Source organism: Manihot esculenta, chromosome 18 (genome assembly GCF_001659605.2).
Source record: "Manihot esculenta cultivar AM560-2 chromosome 18, M.esculenta_v8, whole genome shotgun sequence".
NCBI classification, from domain to species: Eukaryota; Viridiplantae; Streptophyta; class Magnoliopsida; order Malpighiales; family Euphorbiaceae; genus Manihot; species Manihot esculenta.
In genome coordinates, this window is record NC_035178.2 from 10,410,792 (window position 1) to 10,434,583 (window position 23,792).

At 27.1% G+C, this 23,792-nt stretch overlaps 2 long non-coding RNA genes across 2 annotated transcripts; both read left to right on the top strand.

Annotated features, from left to right (window-relative positions):
- The first annotated feature begins 762 nt into the window (after positions 1–762).
- On the top strand, positions 763–4,356 carry LOC110605853. The gene is made up of 3 exons (XR_002486454.2): positions 763–1,505; positions 1,594–1,771; positions 3,649–4,356. It is a non-coding gene; the product is annotated as an uncharacterized LOC110605853 (long non-coding RNA).
- Positions 4,357–17,635: 13,279 nt separating this feature from the next.
- On the top strand, positions 17,636–21,673 carry LOC122722498. The gene is made up of 2 exons (XR_006349421.1): positions 17,636–20,426; positions 20,542–21,673. It is a non-coding gene; the product is annotated as an uncharacterized LOC122722498 (long non-coding RNA).
- The last annotated feature ends 2,119 nt before the right edge of the window (positions 21,674–23,792 follow it).

Here is a 23,792-nt window from a genome sequence, read left to right on the forward strand (position 1 = left end):
TGTGATATTTAATAAAAAATTATTATTATTATTATTATTATTATTATTACACAAAGATACACAAAATAGAAAATATTAAAGACATACAACACGTTAAATAAAATGCATCAGATATTTTTTTTTTTACAAAGCAATATGAGAAAAATTAGAACTAAAATAATTAAATAGTTTTCAATTGGCCGTTTGCAACTACTAAAATAATAATTTTTAAAAGACTATATTAAAATTTTCTAAAAGAAAAAAAAATTGAATATAACACTCAATAAAGTCAAATAGATACTCTAAATATCTTGAACCATAATGGTTACTCATTACAAATCTTTCCCAGAACAGATAAAATTGATATTCATTAATTTTATATTTATTTTTTAAAATATTTCATATATTATCAATTAGACAATTTTTTTTTGTCATTTTCAACTAAAAATTTTAAAAATTTTTTATTTTAATTTATTTCATTTTTAATAATTATTATATTTAAATTTAAGTGTAATCAATAATTTTAATTATTAGATTTATTTAACGATTATAGTCTGCCAATCTCATCTCAAAATTTTTATTACTCAAATAATATTTAAATTTATTTAAATTTATTGTTTTAATTAATAATTTATAAAAAATATATCATTATCAATAATTTATAATTATATAAAATATTTAAAATTTATTTTTAGTTATAGTAATATTTTAAATGAATAAAATTTATTACACGTCTTTCTAAAAATGAATAAAACGCGTTTGTCTGCATATATTTTTTTGACTGCATTTAGAAGGGCTTATCTTCGTACTGGTCTGGAACTTACTGCAATCGAAAGGAACTGGCCTGAAAGAGATTAGGAAAAGCATTAATTAAGAATGCTTTAGAAATAATAGTACTTTAGGATAGGATTGACTGTGAACTCTTACGCTAGGTGGTACTGGAGTTCCACAAAAAAGATGCGACTCCCCATGAAAAAGGCGTGAAAGAAGTAATGAAAGGGAAGCCCCGGGTCAAACCGCGTTCGTTCTTGCCTGTATAGCTTTCTAGAGCAGAGATCTAGCAGCGCATTATAGGCACAGATCATTGGTATTGGATGTATCGTTAGGTTGTGCCGATTCAAATCTGCTCCGTTTTTTGCATTGCAGAAAAGAGATCTCTTCCCCCTGCTTAAAAAAATGATGAATATGAAGTCCGTGGGGCTGCAGGTACTATGGATCCTCTGACTCCCAATCGGGTTGCCTTCCCAGGTCTCGCCGGTCTTGCCTGTAGGTCGTGATGTGCCTAGAGATGGCCGTCTCCTGTCCCCCTGCCGGTGGGGAATCCGCTCCCGGGTTGGTTGTCGCTCTGCTGCGTCTGGCCCGTCCTCTAGGCACCTTTGGAAGGCAGGGAGTGTGACAACGTACACGTTTCCCTTTACTCCATAGGGTCTTCTTACGGTGGATTGAATGTGGATTAGGGTGATTGCACCCCAGAATTTACAGTTGCTGATCCTGCAAAGATAACTGTGGAAATTATAATTTATGAGGTATCCAATTTCTTCTTTATGTATTGCTTTTCTGGCTATGGTTGTGATTTTGTTCTGTGTTCAGTAATTTCAAATTGGTCAATTGCAGAAGTGTATATAGAAAGGCGGACAGAGAAGCTATCAGAGTGCCATCAGCTTTCCTCAAACCTTGAGATACCAAAATCGGGGAAGATCCAATGGTGATGATGGAAAAGCTGCCAAACTTGAGAATGAAAGATGATAATGCAAGTTCCCTCTCTCTCCTTCTTCTCCTCCTCTTTATCTTGGTAAATGGTAATGATATCATGTATTTTTTTGTAATAATTATTTTAAATGATATAAAATGAAGGAGTAAATATCGCAGATGACAATATTGTAAATTTTATCATGGATATTGTTTACTTGTTTCATTGCAATTCTATGATGGTATCGGCATGTGACTGAAGAACCTTGGTCTTATTACTACTAAGCTCAAAGTGTAAAGTTTGTCTATCTTTGTTTGGCAACCATATTGAAATAATATTTGAATGAATCTATGTTTTTTCAATCTATCATTCAACTCTTAAGTAGTTAAGTAGTTCTTTCTCTCTCTCTCTCTCTCTTCCCTTTCTTTTCTTTTTTTTTTTCTTCTTTTCAACTTCCTCCATATGCTTTTTAGGTGATTGCATTATGCTTGTTTGGCATCATGGATTTGCAATTCAACCTTGCAAATGCCCACTATGTCTTCGTCAAATTACATTGTTGGTCCCTGGTGAAACTTCACAAAGGGAGCGTCATAACCCTGAGGTTGCTGAGATTTTGCAAAAGGTTCAAGCTTATAATCATCTTTTTGGTGGACAAACTAGTGATCTCATCTAGCTATTATTTCCTGGAGAAAAGAATCAGAACATGATCAGGATTTAACAACAAAAAATTGGAGTTTGATTGACACAAATTTTGATGCTAATGAGGGTATGTCATGCATATAGTTTCTTTTCTTTTCCCCTTATCTCCTCACTCATTACAGGCTAAACAGTTCCCATATTATGAATTAAATATAGATTTACCTGCTTTTAAACCATCCAGTCCATATTCAATTTTATCATCCATTTTTCCATGCAGTATTTTTGTAATGTTGTTGCTTTCCTAAACATTGGATTTGCTGGTTTCTTTGTTGAAAAAGAGAAATTTGTTGTTTCACTTCATTTTTATGTGGTCTCAGTTTGCACTATTTCATTTAGGTTTTTTTCATTATGTTGATGACAAGGGAGGCATGATTTACATTGTCATCTACTATATTTTCTTTTTCTTTTTCTTTTTTTGTGCTTTTCTCATATGTGGATAACCTTTGTCCGAAAACTCTCAAAATATTTTGGTACTGTGATTTACAATGTCTTGCTGTTAATAAAAAAAATTGCACAGTTGTGGGGATTTAACCTCAATCGTTTGTAGGAACTTTACCGAGTTTTACGTTGAATTTGTTGGTGAGGAAATTGATGTCCTGTTGTCTATTGATATCAATGTTACTTATTGCATTTATCATTTCATTGATATGCAAAACCATTTTGGAGCTTTACAAATAGTTTGAGATGCCAACTATAGAAAGTAACAAACTCAAGTTTAGACTGTATTTTGATTTATTTTGTGGACTTGACCTTGTTCATATAATAATTCCCCTGTGCTTACTATAAATGTTTTATGTTTTTCTTGTATTTTTTTTCTCAAATGTCTTGTCCATTTATAATTGATTTTCATGGTTAAAATTTTGTCCAACTGAACCAAGTAGTTGGAGTTTTTGGCATTGTCTTCTTCCTTGGACAGCTAGTTATGAAGTTGCGAGTTATCTCAAACACAGTCACACACACACATGCACAAATAGCAATAGAAATAGAAAAAGGGTGGAGAAGAACAGGGCTGATTGGTGATATTAGATCATACAGCAACAACAACCACCAAGCCTTACTCCCAAATTAGTTGAGGTTGATTATTTGAATCCTTTTTCACCATTCACTGCTCTTTAGACCAGTTCCCGATTAATTTTCGAATGATGTTAGATTACAGCACACACAAATTTATAGGTTTTTTGATCATATATTATGAATTCATTTTTCACATATATTATGAAGTAGCTATTTAAGTGTGATACTAGAAGCTGATTATGAAACATGTATCCTCTTATCCACAGAGAATGCAAGACCTTCCCTTTCTGCTAAAAAGGTTGTTACGGGAAACTATGGATCCTCAAAGGTCACTTCCTCTTGTCATCAGGGCACGTGTCTACATTGCAGTTAAGTAATTTGCAACTTTACTGTAAGAATTATGTTTTCCCTTGCATTCTTGTCTTTTAGATCTCACATAATGTGAAGGGCTATAGAAAGGCTTCATTCCTGAAAGCTTGTAGAAAGCATAAGTAGCTGCAATTTTTCTAAAAAGAATTACATGAGCATAAGTATGGATGTTAAGCATAATGGGTAGGAATTTTTGTTCAAGCTCGTGCTAAGAAAATAAGGATGACAAGCAGCTCAAGTCTTGATTTCGATCAATTGTAGCCTAGTGATTTTCTATATAGCATGCTGCCATCCTGTTGGATAGCTTAAAATCAAATTCAGTAACTTAGTGTTTTCCATTGGTTATTGGATAAAGATAAGAGGTAGTTTTTTCCCATAATGATCTAATTAGAAATTGAATTCAATTATATATGCCTATTATTTAATAGAAAAACAGCAGCAATGACTCACAGCTCGACCCATTTCCTCAGCGAATGAAGCATGGTTTGGATTGAGGTGGACAATTGATAGAGTTTTTATGATTTTGACAACTCCACTGTTGAACCAATCTTTCTAATTTTGTTTTATGTTTGATTTGAATGAGTTTTGATGAGATGGGTTATACTTATTTTGTCATTAAATGGTCATTACCAATTTAAATTTGAGAAATATACTGGATGGACTATATAGTATAATAAAAAATATGATAATGATTAATGTGGATATTAGTGTCACGGAAGGAGCAACAAGATCGGATAAAAAATATATAAATTATTTAAAGTAGAAAATAAATATTATATAAATCAATACAGAAACATTCCCTTCCCATGATTCCAGTGAGAGGTTAGAGAGCCACACCAACACCATATCAGGATGATTCAAGCTCTGCAAGATGCTAGATAGCCATAGTTACTCTAAATTCTAGAATTTTGAGCTCCGTTGAAAACTAGTTTCATGATTCATTTTTGAATCTCCTTCCAACATGGTACGAGCCATCACAATTACACTTAGAAAAAAGATTTTGAGAATGAAAAATTCAATTAAGATAATCAGTAATTATATCTTCAAGATTCCTTGGTTTTGATAACGTGAACAAAATCAATAAAATTATGTATATTAGTTTTGAGAGCAAAACATTCAGAGTATTCAATTAATATAATCAAGAAAAATGATTACAGGTGGTATCTCAATTCTGTTTAGCAATATCAACTAACAAGCATGCGAATAGACAAGCTAATAACCCAATTGGCTCACTTTACAATAAAACTTAAATAAATTACAATATGAAATGCTAAGTTAGAGAGGATCATATTTGAAGATACACTGTACACCTAAAGGCCTTGTAAAGGAAACTTTGTGCAAGTTGGTGAGCTGAATAGACTCTCTAGGCTTACATCTTCCACCATGAACAAGTAATTAGGGTTGTGGTGCAATAAAATAGAGCCATCAGGCCAAGTGGAGACAATGTGGATTAGTGTGAAAAGATGTCATTAAGGAATATATATATATATATATATATATATATATATATATATATATATATCTTACCAATGTAGTATGGTGGTTGATATAGTATGATGGATTGAGTGTGGATTAGTGTGAACAGATGTCATTAAGGAATCTATATATATATCTTATCAATGTAGTATGTTGAGTTGATAGTGGATTAGTGTAAACAGATGATGTATTAAGGAATATTACCAATATAGTGGTGGTTTGTAGTGGTGGGTTGAGTGTGAATTAGTGTGAACATGGTGGGTTGAGTGTGGATTAACGTGAACAGATGTGGTTAAGGAATCTATATATATATATATATATCTTACCAATGTAGTAAATGAAACCTTCTTTTCTCTTATTCTCTTTTCATTTCATTCACATATTTTATTCTCCTCAATTCTAACTCAATTGTGATTTATATAAAATATTTTCATTTGCTCTGGTGTTTCATTTTTTATTTGTGTTACTTCTCTGTATTGATTTTTTACTGTTATTTTTGTGCTGCTATTTTTTAAAGAGTTTTTCTTATAATTTTTTTTACTGATTTATCAAGGTTAAACTTGCTCTATAATTGAGTGTATGATTTTCATCCCTTGCTTTTATCTTTTCATTAAAATTTTCTTTGCTTATTTTTCTTTTTAAAAAAGCTATTGCATTACTTTTTGATTTACTAAAGGATATGTCATTTGTTTACTCCAAATTAAGTTTATCAACTTTTTTAATTGATAAAGTTAATTAATTAAAACTATGGTTAAGCTAAATATTAATTTATTATGCCAAAACCTTTAACACAATGAGACTTTTCTCTTTTTTTTTTTTGATAAAATCCTTCCATATTTTCTTCTCTATAAATATTTTTCTTAACAAAACTAAAAGTTTATCCATTTCTTGCCTTTACATGATTTTACATTGTCATTTATGAAAAACATAATTCAAGACTCATTTTACCATTATTTTTATAAAATAATGGGTAGTGGTCGTGACATTAATTTTTTTAGAATAATTGTTTTAAATTAAAAATAAATCATTTAGTTAATGTCGCATCAATGCGAGCTATGATAATAATAACATAGGTTATAGAAAATTTTTTTTAATAATTAATAAAATATTAATTAATTGATTTTTTTTAATTATACAGATCTCATCAAAATAGATTTAGAATTGACAATTGTGCTCATGCTACTTGAATTATTTGGTGAGTGAGTAAGATAAAGCTTTTGTATTTTATTTATTTAATTATATAGGAGTATAATATAATTTTTATTAATTTTTTTAATAGGAACTATAATACAATTTGTTAGCATTTTTGCTTTTATGCATGTACAATTATTTATTTTTAAATATTCATACACATATCTACTAATAATTATTTATTATTTATAATTATTTATACTCTAAACTTATAGATTGATAGATGTCAAATTATCAAATTAACAAAATCAGAAGAGAGAAGACTATAAGAAATATGGAAAGGAACTAAAATATATGTCACTTGCTCTACAATTTCTTTGTGCATTGAATATTAGCTTGTTGTTTGCATGATATGTATTTTTTATTTTTTCACTTTTTAAGAATTATTTTCTTTATTGATCCATTTATATTTTAAAAGAATTTTACTCTTTTAATAATTATTATAATTTTGTTTACATTTTATAAGTATGAATTACCTTTTATAATTAAACATAACATATTTACAACGATGACCAATGGCATTGAAGTATTGATTTATGCCATTTATATACTCATATTTTTATTATATTATCCGGCAAATGCAAAAAGACGTAAAGTCTTTATACTCCTCTTTTTATTATTCATTTTTTATATTTTCATAGCAATTGGATCTATTCTTTTTAGAGAGAGTTAAACAAGAATTTTTAATCACGTTACTATAATAGAAAAGGTAATGCCGTATGCAATAATGGTGACTGTCGAGATAACATATTTATAAAATTCTTGTTTAACTCTCTAAAAATAATAAATCCAATTGCCATAAAGATATACGGAATAGATAATAAAAAGAGGAGTATAAAAACTTTACGTCTTTTTGTATTTTTCGAAAAATATAATAAAAATATGAGTATATAAAAAGTATAAATCAATGCTCCAATGCCACTAGTTATGGTTGCCAATATGTTATTTTTAATTATAAAAGGTAATCCATACTAATAAAATTATAACAATTATTAAAAGAATAAAAATTTCCAAAACATAAATGGATTAATAAAGAAATAATTCTTCAAAAGTGAAACAGTATCAAGAAAAAAGTATTCAATGCACGAAGAAATTGTAGGGTCAAGTGCCATATATCGAGTTTCTTCCATATTTTTTATAGTCTTCTCTCTTCATATTTTATTAATTTGACAGCTATCAAGGTATAAGTTTAGAATATAAATAATTATAAATAATAAATAATTATTAGTAGATATGTGTGTGAATATTTAAAAATAAAATAAAAATAAATAGTTGTACATATATAAAAGCAAAAATGCTAACAAATTGTGTTATAGTTTCTATTACAAAAGAATGAATAAAAATTATATTATACTCATATATAATTAAATAAATAAAATCACAAAAGTTTTATCTTAATTACTCTCCAAATATCACGAGCAATCAATTCTAAATTCATTTTAATGAGATTTGTATATTTAAAAAAATCAATTAATTAATATTTTATTAATCATTAAAGAAAATTTTTCTTATTAGCATAGTTTGCATTAATGCGATATTAATTAAATAATTTATTTTTAATTTAATATAATTATTGCAAGAATATTAATGTTTAATCACTACTATTATTTTATAAAAATAATAGTAAAATTAGTTTTGTAATAAAATCTTTATGGGATTATGTTCTCCATGAAATAACAATGTAAAATCATGTAAAAGTAAGGCATGAATGAAATATTGATTTTGTTAAGAAGAATATTTATAGAGAAAAAAAATATGGAAGGATTTTACCAAAAAGAAAATTAAAAAAAAAAAGTCTCTTCATGTTAAAGGCTTTGGCATAATAAATTAATTTTTAGCTTAACAATAATTTTAATTAATTAACGTTATCAATTAAGAAAGTTGATAAATTTAATTTGAAGCAAGCAAATGAAATCCATTCTAGTAAATCAAAAGGTAATGCAATCACTTTTTTTTAAAGAAAAATAAGTAAAGAGAATTTTAATGAAAAGATAGAAGCAAAGGGATGAAAATCATACACTCAACTATAGAGTAATTCTAACTAAAATAAATCAGTACAAAAAAAATTATAAGAAAAACTCTTTAAAAAATATCAGCACAAAAATAACAATAAACAATTAGAGAAGTAACACAAACAAAAAATGAAGCATTATAGCAAATAAAAATCTTTTATACAAATGTAGATGAAATAGGGAATGAAAAGAGAATAAGAGAAAGGAGAAGGCTCCTTGTTTACACTACCACTAAATTGATAAGATATATATATATATATATATATATATATATATAGATAGATTCCTTGTTTACACTAATCCACTCTCAACCCACTATACTATATTGGTAAAATATATATATATTTTGTCTATTCACACTGATCCACACTCAACCCACCATACTACATTGATAATATATATATTTCTTAATGACATCTGTTTACACTAATTCATACTCAACCTACCACAAAATTGGTAAGATATAAATAATATTTAGAAATTTAATGACTTTATGTTAATATGTAGACATGGTTTAATGTGTCAATTATTTCTAAATTTACAACTAAATCATGTAGAAGGTGTGAAAACCTACCTATTAAACTGAAAATATCATTTTTTTCAATATATTTGTTTCTCCACAAACTAAAGTCATACTATATATATATATATATATATATTAAGAGAATCCATTTCCTAAATAATTGATCAATTTATTTTTTGGCTGTTTGATTTTATCATGTAAAACTAATCTACTAAAATGTAAAATTTATGGAAGATATATTTTTTTATTATTAGTAAAATAGTAAAAATAATTCTAATTTTATAATTTAATCTAAATTTTTGTTTTTGTTTTCTTTTTCTTTTTCATTAATTGAATATCTTCTCTACTATATGTTGCGTGTCTTCTTAAATATAGTTGTTATTCTGCATTACTTGCACTATTTGTATTTTCTGTTTGAAATTTAGATAACTATTTATGAAATATGAATGATGATGACCTTTTGTTTTTCAAAGGATTTTTTTTTATACACGTAAGAATATTACAAATATATTTTTTTAATAAAAATAATTTTGTACCTATTATTTAATGTGGGTCTAGCCTTAATTCTCGTTTTGTACTTTAAATTTGTATGACTATTTATGAAGAAGATATATATATATTTTTTTGGATAGACTTAATAAGCTTAAAAAAATGAATTATACATATCTATATATAAGATTACCTATAAATGAGGTTGCTTCCTTATGAATATTTATATATTTATTAATATTAATTAAAAATAATTATATATAAAATAAGAAGTAAAAAATATATAAATTATTTAAAATAGAAAATAAATATTATATAAATCAATAACAGAAGACATTCCCTTCCCATGATTCGAGTGAGAGGTTAGAGAGTCGTACCAACAACATACTAATTATTCAAGCTCTGCAAGATCGTCAGATAACCATAGTTACTCTAAATTCTAATATTTTGAGCTCCATCGAAAACTAGCTTCATGATCAATTTTTGAATCTCCTTCCAACATGTTATGAGCCATCACAATTACACTTAAAAAAAGATTTCGAGAATGAAAATTTCAATTAAGATAATCAGTAATTACATTTTCAAGATTCATTGAGTTCTGATAACGTGAACAAAATCAATAAAATTATCTATATTAGTTTTAAGTTCAAAGTATTCAATTAATATAATTAAGAAAAATGATTACAGGTGTTATCTCAATTCTGTTTTATAATACCAACTAACAAGCATGCAAATAGACAAGCTAACAACCAATCGGCTCACTTCACAATAAAACTTAAATAAATTAGAATATAGAATGTTATGTTAGAGAGGATCATATTTGGAGACACACTACGCCTAAAGGCCTTGCAAAGGAAACTTTGTGCGAGTTGGTGAGCTGAACAGACTCTTTAGGCTTACATCTCCCACCATGAACAAGTAATTAGGGTTGTGGGGCAAGCCCTATGGTATGGTGCAATAAGATAGAGCTATCAGACCAAGTGGAGACAGTGTGCACAGATGTCATTAAGCAATATATATATATATATTACCAATGTAGTATGGTAGATTGATATAGTAGGGTGGGTTGAGTGTAGATTAGTGTGAACAGATGTCATTAAGCAATATATGTATATATTACCAATGTAGTATGTGGATCATCCTAGTATGTTGTTGGTATGACTTTCTAACCTCTCACTGAAATCATGGGAAGGGAATGTTTTCTGTTATTGATTTATATAATATTTATTTTCTACTTTAAATAATTTATATATTTTTTACTTTTTATTTTATAGATAATTATTTTTAATTAATATTAATAAATATATAAATATTCATAAGGAAGCAACCTCATTTATAGGTAATCTTATATATAGGTATGTATAATTCATTTTTTTAAGCTTATTAAGTCTATCCAAAAAAATATATATATATATATCTTCTTCATAAATAGTCATACAAATTTAAAGTACAAAATGAGAATTAAGGCCAGACCCACATTAAATAATAGGTACAAAATTATTTTTATTAAAAAAATATATTTGTAATCTTCTTACGTGTATAAAAAAAAATCCTTTTCATAAATAGTCATCTAAATTCCAAACAGAAAATACAAATAGAGCAAGTGTGATGCAGAATGACAACTATATTTAATAAGACATGCAACATATAGTAGAGAAGATATTCAATTAATGAAAAAGAAAACAAAAATAAAAATTTAGATTAAATTATAAAATTAGAATTATTTTTACTATTTTACTAATAATAAAAAAAATATATCTTCCACAAATTTTACATTTTAGTAGATTGGTTTTACATGATAAAATCAAACAGCCAAAAAATAAATTGATCAATTACTTAGGAAATGGATTCTCTTAATATATATATATATATATATATATATATATATATATATATATATATATATATATATATATATATATATATATATATATATATAGATAGTATGACTTTAGTTTGTGGAGAAACAAATATATTGAAAAAATGATATTTTCAGTTGATAAGGTAGGTTTTCACACCTTCTACGTGATTTAGTTGTAAATTTAGAAATAATTGACACATTAAACCATGTCTACATATTAACATAAAGTAATTAAATTTCTAAATATTATTTATAAGTAATTATATATACATATTCTCTTTTATATGAATATAATAAAATAATTATATATATATATATATAATTACTTTTTTATATTTATATAAAAGACTATCTAATTCATACTAAAGAGTATGAGCTTAAGCTAACTCATTATCATCAATGAAATTCATTATATATATGAGGTCTTGTTAAAGTTGTGGAGAGCAACCACAATCACTCGTTTGCTTATGCTTTATTTTTTAATAAGAGCAACCACAATCATTCATTTGCTTATGCTTTATTTTTTAATATCCAGAACCGAAGAGTTTCTAATACTTTATTGTGGTTAGAGGTACTGTTATATCAAAATTTCGTTGAATTTATATACTTTCTCTATAATTTATGTTTTATCTTCTCCTTTATATTGGTTGATTTAATACTTAATATAGATATTTACATGCTCCAGAATTTCTCTTCCACATTGTATATTTGTATTCTTTGACATTAATTTTGTTTGTCCTCCACACCTAATTCTATAATAATTTTATAACTCATTTTTTTAAAATTAAATATCACAGATTTTATTGAAATATAATTGTATTAATACAAATTGTATACTGTTTCATAAGATATTTGGATGAGTCCATAAAATTTAAGTTCATGATTTTTATTTTATTTTGCATTAAATTTGATATAATTTTTATTTATTTTTCTTGTGACTGATTATCTTTTATAAGGGATAACTTTATTTAGTTCTTTGTATGTAATAAATATTTATTTATTTATTTTTATCTTTTTGTCTGTAATTTGTTATTTACTTTTTAATTATTTATTTATTAATATTTTATATTTTAATAAATTATTGATAGATTCACGGTAAAAAATATACATGTTAGCTATTAATGATTTGTTATTTATTTTTTAATTATTTATTTAGCTAAATTATTAATAGATCTCACTAAAAAATATAAAATAAATGGAATAATAGGAGAATGTTCTCAACTCTATTTTGTAAGCTTAGTATGTTTCTTTTAATTTTTCATATTTTCTAATTTATACATTGTGAATTTACTACTCTATTCTAATTTAACATATATAAACATTTTTTATGATCACAGTAAGTAAACATTTTACTTATCATAATGGCAAAGAAAGTAATACAATACACAATCGAGAAGTCATAAATTTATAAAAAAAATTATTTAACCTCCCCATATATGTAAATAATTAATTAAATTAATAAAAATTGAAGATGCAAACTTTACGGCTAGGCAAGTAGTTAATAGTTAGTTTAAATTTCTTTTTGACTATAGAAATTGAAAATAAAGAAATTAAAACAATAAATGTGTGCCGAAAAAGGAAATAATAATGTAAGCGGCTTCGTGACTTGCATGATACAAATAGGACTGAATTATTTTAAAAAATTTGAAAAGCTTCATGCAGAGCTAAACTAAAACGTAAAAAGGGAGAGTGGAGGGAGAAGGAAAAAGATCATAAATTGGAGGTACAACAAAAGAAGGGCACTGGGCTCTTACAGAGTGAAAGAGGCAAATGGGACTTTCCTCTGGAATTGAACGTTTATGGAAAAATGGGCTCAGTGAGGATCGAATGATTTCAAAAATTTAAGCGCAGTTTGGTCTTACTGAAATATACTAAAAAAGATCGTATTACTACTGAAATATATTAAAGATGATCATAAATACGATGTACAACAAAGGAAGCGCATTAACGCTTAGAGAGCCAAAGAGGCAAATGGGGCCTCCTCTGGAATTGGACTTTTTTGGAAAAATGGACATTTAGTACTTTATTTTATTTTAAATTCTACTTTTCTTAGTAATATATTTTAACTTATTAATTCATTCACTACTTTGTTAAAAACAAAATTATGATAAAGATTTGCAAATGTAATAATTTGCAAATAATTAAACACTTTAATGTTATTGATTATTTTATAAATTTTCACAAACTATGGGAACACACTTTTAAACTTATCAAAATAAAACCATTCGAGAAATTATGATTTTTTTTAAAAAATTAAAAGAGAAAATAATTATTTTTATGTATGATGTCATTTATTTCATTGATATTTTAATTAATATGAATCGACAGTGAATTACATATTTTTAGGCGTTTCAACCAAGACCTTTAAGTGCTCAGAGGTATTTTTATTGAACACTCACCTAATTTCTTCAAGAAAATGGAAAGAAGAAGCAGCAGCAACAAGAGGTAAGAAAATCGAAAGAAGAAGAAGAAGCCGCAAGAGATATTTCCATTTAATAGCAGTAATGATAATAATTATTATAATAATTAAAAATTAATTAACTCTTTTTTTATTAAATGTCACATATTTTATTGAAATATACAACTGTTAATGCCATATAAAAAAGTCAGCACGCAGCACACCATAGGTCAACCACGTACATCTGCATATGGTGTGCTGACTTTTTTACGTGGCATTAACAGTTGTATATTTCAATAAAATATGTGGCATTTAATAAAAAAAGAGTTAATTAATTTTTAATTATTATAATAATTATTATCATTACTGCTATTAAATAAAAATACCTCTTGCTGCTTCTTCTTCTTTCCATTTTCTTACCTCTTGCTGCTGCTGCTTCTTCTTCTTTCCATTTTCTTGTAGAAATTAGCTCAGTGTTCAATAAAAATACCTCTGAGCACTTAAAAGCTCTTGGTTGAAGCGTCTAAAAATATTTAATTCACTTTCGATTCATATTAATTAAAATATTAATGAAATAAATGACATCATACATAAAAATAATTATTTTCTCTTTTAATTTTTTAAAAAAATCATAATTTTTCCAATGGTTTTATTTTGATAAGTTTAAAAGTGTGTTCCTATAGTTTGTGAAAATTTATAAAATAATCAACAACATTAAAGTATTTAATTATTTGCAAATTATTACATTAGCAAATCTTTATCATAATTTTGTTTTTAACAAAGTTGTGAATGAATTAATAAGTTAAAATATATTACGGAGAAAAGTAGAATTTAAAATAAAATAAAGTACTAAATGTCCATTTTTCCAAAAAAGTCCAATTCCAGAGGAGGGCTCTATTTGACTCTTTCAGTCTCTAAGCGTCAATGCCCTTCCTTTGTTGTACATCATATTTATGATCCTCTTTAATATATTTCAGTAGTAATACGATCCTTTTAGTATATTTCAGTAAGACCAAACTGCGCTTAAATTTTTTGAAATCATTCAGTCCTCACTGAGCCCATTTTTCCATAAAAGTCCAATTCCAAAGGAAAGTCTCATTTGCCTCTTTCACTCTCTAAGAGCCCAGTGCCCTTCTTTTGTTGTACCTCCAATTTAAATCCTTTTCCTTCTCCCTCCACTCTCCCTTTTTACGTTTCAGTTTAGCTCTGCATGAAGCTTTTCAAATTTTTTGAAATAATTCAGTCCTAATTATATCATGCAAGTCACGAAGCCGCTTACATCATTATCTCCTTTTTCCGCACACATTTATTGTTTTAATTTCTTTATTTTCAATTTCTATAGTCAAAAAGAGATTTAAACTAACTATTAATTATTTGCCTAGCTGTAAAGTTTGCATCTTCAATTTTTAGTAATTTAATTAATTATTTACATCTTTGCACCAATTAAATTGTATAATATTTCCCATTATATTATATGTGAGATTCTTACATTTTCAAAAATGATGAAATAAAGTTTATCTCTGCATAAACTTAAAACAAATGAAATTGATGTTGCACCTAAGACTACTTTCCATGTCTATATATTAATATTAAGTGATTAAATTTCTAAATATTATATATATATATATATAATTATTTTCATATAAAAAGAAACTGCACTCTGATATATAACTATTTTAATATATTCATATATAAAAGGAAAATGCACTCTGATGCATACCTTTATTAATTGGCAAGGCCACTTGCACAGAGTTGAAACATTAAAACATATTTTTTTAAAGAAATTTTATATAAATTCTTTTTAAAAGCTTTGAAAAATATTAGTTTAAATAAATCAACAAGAAATTTTAAAAAAAATAAAATTTCTAGTAAAAAAAATTTTTTAAATAAAAGAGTAATAGACAAATTTTTAATAAAACAAAATAAAATTACACTATAAATATATCAATAATAATTTGAATATAAATCAATCAAAAGAATATAACCATATAAATTATATAGACCACTTATAAGTATGAGATAGGTCTCTCATATTAATAAAAGAAACAAACCATGCTTATAAGTATGAGATAGGCCATCCCATATTACTAAAAGAAACAAACCATTTCTCTAACGTAAACATTCAATTGCATCCTTATGGAGGTAGACTTGTTCCCCATATATTCTTAAATAATCATTTTTTTGCAGTTATTAACTTTAAAATCAATTATCAAATAATGCAACAAAGCAAATAGAGTAGCAAACATGAAACATAAGTTATCTCTTACTTAGGAAAGCCTAATAAGTCCAATAATTAGAATTAAAGAAGGACGACAAATTAAAAGGCCAATAAATATGAGTCCATCCAAAAGAATGAGATCACCACATATCAATATGCATATTACAAGAATCCTAAAACCATAAACAAGCAATTAAAGAACTAGTCAGAAATTTTTTTAAAAAAATACTAAATAGTATGAGTTTAAACCTATGATCCATAAATAAAAACTAGACTAATGAACTCAATAACTCATTATCATCATTGAAATCCATTATATATATGAGGCTTTTGTTAAAAAGTTGGATAGCAACCACAAACACTCCTTTGCTTCTGCTTTATTTTTGAAAATCTACAACAAAGAGCTTTCCCAACCAAGAGATACTGTAGGGAAATCCTGAGATTATTGCAACCCAAAGGCGCAGCGGAAAAATAAAATTTCTCTGATTTCCTTTGCCAGAATCCGAGTGCGTCGTTTAATTCACAAGAAGGATATGAGACTAATCTGTTAATCTCGTCGAGAAGATACAATGTTGGACTGATGGTGCTGCTTTTTCAAACGAACACCCTTTATGGTATCCACACGAACGTCTTCTATCCTTCTAGAGTGCTAGCTCTCTCAAAGATAGATAGATTATGTGCTCCACAATCTCCAGCCTTTTAGACTGAGTTTTCTCAAAAATATCATCTCCTAAATTCATAGGAGTATTTATATGTTTCAGTCTTTTGTTTTCCCACAACTCCTTTTCCTAAAAGGAGTTGTGTTCATCCCACTATCACAATCTCACATATACTCAAATATCTTATATGATAGAGTCCTTTATCTGTAACAGTTACAGATAGATTGCAGATCTTTCAAATATTATTATCTCATAATAATAAATGATTAATAATAATAATAACACTTATTATTATTAATTATATTAATAATAACACTTATTATTATTAATTACTTTATTATTATTAATTATATTAATGGGCTTTGGGCTTTTAGACCATTAATATGACATAACACATCAACAACGTTTTTTTGTGTGTGATCCAATAGGCTCACATTAATTGGCAATAGGCCCAGTCCTACAAGGCCCATAAGTCATAAGTGGCCTCTAGCAAGACATTATGACTACCCAACTAATATGAGGATCAATAGTCCAATAAATAGAACATGTATTAATTCCTTTGTCATACGATATCTAGTTTGAACATAAGTCATGGTCAATGTCAAACTTATAATGTTCAAACTTATGATTTCTCGATCTCTAAGTAGACTGATAAATTCAAATGATATTGATTACACTATCAATTCATTTGAGCACGGCCATATATTTCTCAGTCTCACTTATCGAGGGGCCCAGAAGATATATCTCTCAGAGAGAGGGACAAATCCTATCTTGATTGTTCATTATCCTCTACATAATTTCTATTATGCTCAATCATAACCTTTATGATTGTCCCATTAAAGACAATGTTTAGTTATGTCAAAACATAATAGTCCTCGTGTTGGAAACTATGACAATCTCAAGTCAAAGGATTAAGACATAACTACTTTGAGATTCACTTATGACAATAACCCATGTAGTGATCTCAATGCGGGTCTATCCAATACTTTGTTCTCTAACAAGTATCTATGATTATTGAATTATATCAATATATACATAATCATCTCATGATTATCAATCAATAATCATACTAGTTATATTTTATTATTATCAACATAATAATAAATAACCAGGGATGATAATCATTATTATGTAACATGCAAACTAATAATAATGATAAAAACCTCTTTTATTAATAACCAAACGACATACCAAAAAGGCCCAAGATAATGACCTAGGGCATATACACTAAGAGATACATCAATACATCAACAGTAGTTCCCACAGTTGTTGCCACCAAAGAATCCCTTTCTCACTCCAACTAGTCTATCTCTGCTGAATTCTGGTTAGAGGTATTGTTATGTCAATTTCCTCTCAAGCTTGAAATTTTGATCCACAAATTAAACACCAGCAGTTACTTTTAAGAGATACATCAATGCATCAACAGTAATTCTCACAGTTGTTGCATTGATGTATCTCTTAAAAATAACTGCTAGTGTTTAATTTGTGGATCAAAATTTCAAGCTTGAGAGGAAATTGACATAACAATACCTCTAACCAGAATTCAACAGAGATAGACTAATTGGAGTGAGAAAGGGGTTATTTGGTGGCAACAACTGTGAAAACTACTGTTGATGCATTGATGTATCTCTTAAAAGTAACTGCTGGTGTTTAATTTGTGGATAAAAATTTCAAGCTTGAGATGAAATTGACATAACAATACCTCTAACCAGAATTCAGCAGAGATAGACTAGTTGAAGTGAGAAAGGGATTCTTTGGTGGCAACAACTGTGAGAACTAGTGAGAATTACTGTTGATGCATTGATGTATCTCTTAGTTGGGGAAGCTCTTCGTTGTAGATTTTCAAAAATAAAGCAGAAGCAAAGGAGTGTTTGTGGTTGCTATTCAACTTTTTAACAAAAGCCTCATATATATATATGATAGATTTCAATGATGATAATGAGCTATTGAATTCATTAGTCTAGTTTTTATTTATGGATCATAGGTTTAAACTCATACTATTTAGTATTTTTTTAAAAAAAATTTCTGACTAGTTCTTTAATTGCTTGTTTATGGTTTTAGCATTCTTGTAACATACATATTGATATATGGTGATCTCATTCTTCTTTTGGATGATCTCATTCTTCTTTTGGATGGACTCATACCCTAAGTAAGCGATCACTTATGTTTCCTGCTTGCTACTCTATTTCCTTTGTTGTATTATTTGATAATTGAATTTAAAGTTAATAACTGCAAAAAATGATTATTTAAGAATATATGGGGAACAAGTCTATCTGCATAAGGATGCAATTGGATGTTTACGTCAGAGAAGTTGTTTGTTTCTTTTATTAATATGAGAGGTCTATCTCATATTTATAAATAGTCTATATAATTTAGATTGTTATATTTGTTTCATAGATTTTAGTTTCATAGATTTTGAATATGATTCATCCCCAAAACCAATTTGTTTTCTTCCACCCTTTATCTAACATTAAAATCATATTATACAGTTTTCCAATATCATTTCATCAGAAGGTTCATTTTCCCCTTGATCTACATTGAGATGAAGTTCTTCTTGGATCTCATCAATATCTTCATTATCATTTTGATATTCAACCTCATTTTCCTCATTAGATATATTGATGTATTTAAAACTAACTGTTGGTGTTTAATTTGTGGATCAAAATTTCAAGCTTGAGTGGAAATTGAAATAACAATACCTCTAACCAGAATTCAGCAGAGATAGACTAGTTGAAGTGAGAAAGGGGTTCTTTGGTGGCAACAACTGTGAGAACTAGTGAGAATTACTGTTGATGCATTGATATATCTCTTGGTTGGGAAAGCTCTTCGTTGTAGATTTTCAAAATTAAAGCAGAAGCAAAGGAGTGTTTGTGATTGCTATCCAACTTTTTAACAAAAGCCTCATATATATAATGGATTTCAATGATGATAATGAGCTATTGAGTTCATTAGTCTAGTTTTTATTTATGGGTCATAGGTTTAAACTCATACTATTTAGTATTTTTTTAAAAAAATTTCTGACTAGTTCTTTAATTGCTTGTTTATGGTTTTAGGATTCTTGTAACATGCATATTGATATGTGGTGATCTCATTCTTCTTTTGGATGGACTCATACTCTAAGTAAGGGATCACTTATGTTTCATGTTTGCTACTCTATTTGCTTTGTTGTATTATTTGATAATTGATTTTAAAGTTAATAACTGCAAAAAATAATTATTTAAGAATATATGGGGAACAAGTCTACCTGCATAAGGATGTTTACGTCAGAGAAATTGTTTGTTTCTTTTAGTAATATGGGATGGCCTATCTCATACTTATAAGCATGGTTTATTTCTTTTATTAATATGAGAGGCCTATCTCATACTTATAAATAGTCTATATAATTTAGATGGTTATATTTGTTTAATAGATTTTAGTTTCATAGATTTTGAATATGATTCATCCCCAAAACCAATTTGTTTTCTTCCACACTTTATCTAACATTAAAATCATATTATACTGTTTTCCAATATAATTTCATCAGAAGGTTCATTTTCCCCTTGATCTACATTGAGATGAAATTCTTCTTGGATCTCATCAATATCTTCATTATCATTTTGATGTTCAACCTCATTTTCCTCATTATCATTTTGATGTTCAATCTTATTTTTCTTATTAGATATATTGATCTCATTTTCCTCATTAGATATATTGATGTATTTAAAACTAACTGCTGGTGTTTAATTTGTGGATCAAAATTTCAAGCTTGAGAGGAAATTGACATAACAATACCTCTAACCAGAATTCAGCAGAGATAGACTAGTTGAAGTGAGAAAGGGGTTCATTGGTAGCAACAACTGTGAGAACTAGTAAGAATTACTGTTGATGCATTGGTGTATTTCTTAAAAGTAATTGCTGGTGTTTAATTTGCGGATCAAAATTTTAAGCTTGAAAGGAAATTGACATAACAATACCTCTAACCAGAATTCAGCAAAGATAGACTAGTTGGAGTGAGAAAGGGGTTCTTTGGTGGCAACAACTGTGGGAACTACTGTTGATGCATTGATGTATCTCTTAAAAGTAACCACTGGTGTTTAATTTGTGGATAAAAATTTCAAGCTTGAGAGGAAATTGACATAACAATATCTATAACCAGAATTCAGCAGAGATAGACTAGTTGAAGTGAGAAAGGGGTTCTTTGGTGGCAAGAACTGTGAGAACTAGTGAGAATTATTGTTGATGCATTGATGTATCTCTTGGTTGGGAAAGCTCTTCGATGTAGATTTTCAAAAATAAAGCAGAAGCAAAAGAGTGTTTGTGGTTGCTATCCAACTTTTTAACAAAAGCCTCATACATATAATGGATTTCAATGATGATAATGAGTTATTGAGTTCATTAGTATAGTTTTTATTTATGGATCATAGGTTTAAACTCATACTATTTAGTATTTTTTTAAAAAAATTTCTGACTAGTTCTTTAATTGCTTGTTTATGGTTTTAGGACTCTTGTAACATGCAAATTGATATGTGGTGATCTCATTCTTCTTTTGGATGGACTCATATTTATTAGCTTTTTAATTTGTTTTCCTTCTTTAATTCTAATTCTTGGACCTATTAGGCTTCCCTAAATAAGAGATAACTTATGTTTCCTGTTTGCTACTCTATTTGCTTTGTTGTATTATTTGATAATTAATTTTAAAGTTAATAACTGCAAAAAAATGATTATTTAAGAATATATGGGGAATAAATCTACCTCTATAAGGATGCAATTGAATGTTTACGTCAGAGAAATGGTTTGTTTCTTTTAGTAATATGGGATGGCCTATCTCATACTTATAAGCATAGTTTGTTTCTTTTATTAATATGAGAGACCTATCTCATACTTATAAGTAGTCTATATAATTTAGATGGTTATATTTTCTTATTGATTTATATTCAAATTATTATTGATATATTTATAATGTAATTTTATTTTGTTGTATTAAAAATTTGTCTATCACTCATTTATTCAAAAAATTTTTTTTACTAGAAATTTCATTTTCTTTTAAATTTCTTGTTGATTTATTTAAACTAATATTTTTCAAAGCTTTTAAAAAGAATTTATATAAAATTTCTTTCAGAGTGCATTTTCCTTTTATATATAAATATATTAAAATAGTTATATATCAGAGTGCAGTTTCTTTTTATATGAAAATAATTATATATATATATATATATATATATATATATATATATATATATATATATATATATATATATATATAATATTTAGAAATTTAATCACTTAATATTAATATATAGACATGGAAAGTAATCTTACAGGCAACATCAATTTCATTTGTTAAGTTTATGCATAGATAAACTTTATTTCATCATTTTTTTAAAATGTAAGAATCTCACATATAATGGAAAATATTATACAATTTAATTGGTGCAAAGATGTAAATAATTAATTAAGTTACTAAAAATTGAAGACAGCTAGGCAAGTAATTAATAGTTAGTTTAAATCTCTTTTTGACTATAAAAATTGAAAATAAAGAAATTAAAACAATAAATGTGTGCGAAAAAAGGAGATGATGATGTAAGCGGCTTCGTGACTTGCATGATACAATTAGGACTGAATTATTTCAAAAAATTTGAAAAGCTTTATGCAGAGCTAAACTGAAACGTAAAAAGGGAGAGTGAAGGGAGAAGGAAAAGGATTGTAAATTGGAGGTACAACAAAAGAAGAGCACTGAGCTCTTAGAGAGTGAAAGAGGCAAATGGGACTTTCCTCTGGAATTGGACTTTTATGGAAAAATGGGTTCACTGAAAACTGAATGATTTCAAAAAATTTAAGCGCAGTTTGGTCTTATTGAAATATACTAAAAGGATCGTATTACTACTGAAATATATTAAAGATGATCATAAATACGATGTATAACAAAGGAAGGGCATTGACGCTCAGAGAGCGAAAGAGGCAAATGGAACCCTCCTCTGGAATTGAACTTTTTTGGAAAAATTGACATTTAGTACTTTATTTTATTTTAAATTCTACTTTTCTCAGTAATATATTTTAACTTATTAAGTCATTCACTACTTTGTTAAAAACAAAATTATGATAAAGATTTGCTAATGTAATAATTTGCAAATAATTAAACACTTATTGATTATTTTATAAATTTTCACAAACTATGGGAACACACTTTTAAACTTATCAAAATAAAACCATTCGAGAAATTATGATTTTTTTAAAAAATTAAAAGAGAAAATAATTATTTTTATGTATGATGTCATTTATTTTATTGATATTTTAATTAATATGAATCGACAGAGGATTAAATGCTCAGAGGTATTTTTATTGAACACCGAGCTAATTTCTTAAAGAAAATGGAAAGAAGAAGCACCAGCAGCAAGAGATAAGAAAATGGAAAGAAGAGGAAGAGGTAAGCAAGAGGTATTTCTATTTAATAGCAGTAATGATAATAATTATTATAATAATTAAAAATTAACTCTTTTTTTTATTAAATGCCACATATTTTATTGAAATATAAAACTGTTAATGCAAATTGCCATGACTATATAGAATATGAGTATATAAAATATAACTTAATATTCAGGGCATTTATAAAAATATAATTAAAGTAGCTTATTTTTAAATAAAAATATAATTTAAAGCGTTGAAAGGAATATTGAACACAAAATCAATTTAATTCTGATATGCATTATCTGTATTTCAGCTAAACATTGCCAAGAAATCAATGGACTAGTATGTATTACTAAACTTGAAATAAAAGTTGAAAAATATGCATTGCTAGCTAGTCAGGAAATTAACATTGAAAAATATTATTTTAAATAAATAAATTAAATTTTATTTGAAAGAATTTAAAATGAAATTATTTTTTAATATACTAACTATGTAATAGGTACATAACTAGCTCAATACAAGATGTTTCTTCTCTTAGTCTGTTAAGGGAAGACGTTGGTTAAAGATCAATGATGCGTTTCATGTGTTTGTTTAGAAAAATGCAAATCAGTATGCTCATGCATTTGTTAGGCAACTATTTCTTTATCAATTTTGGATGCTGAGAATTTCACTTTTCCGGCTATACTTTTGAATGTTTTAACTCATGATTTAGTAATATAGACTCTACTTTTATTATTAAAAAGAAAAAACTAATTACAAGATATCAATTCTGTTTACATGATTTTTATAAGAAAAAGGTTGGAAGAACTAGTATAGGGACTGATGAGACA